This window comes from Etheostoma cragini, chromosome 11 (genome assembly GCF_013103735.1).
Source record: "Etheostoma cragini isolate CJK2018 chromosome 11, CSU_Ecrag_1.0, whole genome shotgun sequence".
NCBI lineage: Eukaryota > Metazoa > Chordata > Actinopteri > Perciformes > Percidae > Etheostoma > Etheostoma cragini.
In genome coordinates, this window is record NC_048417.1 from 26,294,698 (window position 1) to 26,297,079 (window position 2,382).

Below are 2,382 nucleotides of genomic sequence, written 5' to 3' on the forward strand. Positions count from 1 at the left end.
AAAGTCTGACCATCTCAAAAATACCACGCCTTATTTCATTTTGGAATATAAAGAATATCAACCCAGCCATATTCACTTAAAGTATCCACCCCTCCTGGCTCTCTGACACTCACAATCTCTCCACCCTCGATAATCTGGTCTCTCTACAACAATGAACTCCATTATATTCTCAATTCCCTTGCATCGTTACAAAAAACGATCATTTTCTCTTTCCGTCTCCGCCCCTTGGTTCACCCCCGATCTTTGTCTCATGAAAGTATAAGTTTGGCAACTTGAACGTCTCCATAGAAAAACTGGTCTTACTATTCACAAAGAAATGTAAAATAACCACATCTTACGTTACAAGGACTCCATTGCCAGCACCAAAACCCACTACTACTCCAGAATAATCACTGCCAACAAAGGAAATTCCAAGTCACTGTTTTCCCTACTGAACAATATCACCCAACCCCAGGACTTTCTCCCCCCCTTACTTGTATACTAGCTCCTTCTGCAACTTGGTTATGTTTTTTTTCATAGAAAAAAATTAATAACATCCACCATCATGTCAGACGACTTTAACCCATCCACACACTCCTCCTTCCAGCCCACCGCTATCTCAGAAATCACAGAACTCACCCAGAAATCCAAGCCATCTACTTGTCAACTTGATTCCCATCCATCCCGAGCCACATCGACCAGCTCCGACTGGGGGATCCCGAGGCGTTCCCAGGCCAGGTTGGAGATATAATCTCTCCACCTTGTCCTGGGTCTTCCCCGAGGCCTCCTCCCAGCTGGACGTGCCTGGAACACCTCCCTAGGGAGGCGCCCAGGAGGCATCCTTACCAGATGCCCGAACCACCTCAACTTGATTCCCTCCCCACACAACTTGTTAAAGTCTGCCTTCCTTCCTAGTACCCCTCTGTACTCATGTACCCATGTACCCATCTCTGCTATCATTTACTCCTCCCTCACTACTGGAACTGTCCCTACATCCTTCAAAACTGCTGCAATCACCCCTATTTTGAAAAAAACTGGTGCCGACCCATCCAACTTCAACAACTTCTGTCCTATATTCAATCTACCATTCATCTCATAACTAAAAATCTTCTCCTAAAAAACCCTCCCACCTCCCTTACAGATTGCATTTCTGAAATAAAAACCTAGCTTACCCAAAACCTCCTCAAATTAAACAGCAATAATGATGAGATTCTCCTCATTGGCACTAAATCCTTGTCATCCTTGACAGCACTCCATCCTTTCAACCCCATATCATCAACATTACCCGGTCTGCCTACTTCCACCTACACAAAATCAATCGCCTCCCCCCCTCCCTTACCCCCCACACTGACGCCATCCTGGCCCACAGTATCTTCACTTCCTGTCTGGATCACTGCAGCTCTCTCGTCTTCGGTCTTGCTCGCAAATCCCTCCATAAACTTTGATTGGTCCAGAACTCAGGTGCCCGCATCATAACTCAAACTCCATATCACTCCTGTCCTTGAACAGCTCCACTGGCTCCCGGTCCAATTCTTTATTAAATTCAAAGTCCTCCTGTTTTGAAATCAAAACCATCCACATGTTTGTCTTATTGGATTTGTCTTATCCAGCGTTCCACTCCCTCCTGCTCCCTCGGATCCTCTCCCTCCATAAACCTTTTGATTGGTTCTTGCCATAATATGAATTCTAACCGTTGTCGAGGAGGGCTGTTGACTGTGTATCATCATGACTTCTGCACAACACAACCGATGCTCCCAACCCCATTAATAAAGCAAGAAATTCCACTAATTAACCCTGACAAGGCACACCTTTGAAGTAAAAGCCATTTAAGGTTACTACCTCATGAAGCTCATTTGCAGCACTATCAAAAAAAGCAAAAGGGTGGCTACTTTGAAGAAACTACAATATAAGACATGTTTTCAGTTATTTCAAACTTTTTTGTTAACTACATAATTCCACATGAGTTAATTCATAGTTTTGATGCCTTCAGTGATAATCTACAATTTATATAGTCATGAAAATTAAGAAAATGCATTGAAGGAGAAGGTGTGTCCAAACTTTTGGCCTGTACTGTATATGTATATACATATATATATATGAAATTGAAAATTGATGGTAAACTATTCTGTGTTCCCAATGTTGAGCCCTGTTGCACACCTGGTTCATTTAACAGATGAGATTTACTTCCGTTTAGGATTTTAGCTTTTATTTTCAAACAAGACATGCACCCAAGTCTTGCCAGGAATAAGACTGTTGGAAGTTGGGAAGATTATGTAATGGAGCACATGGTCAAGAAAAGCCTCCAACTTCAGGCCTCCAGAGTCTGATAAAGTTCTTCATGTATTTATATATAACTATTGGTGGAGAGTTTAATGAGATCCTCGGGGGGGGGGGGGGGGGGGG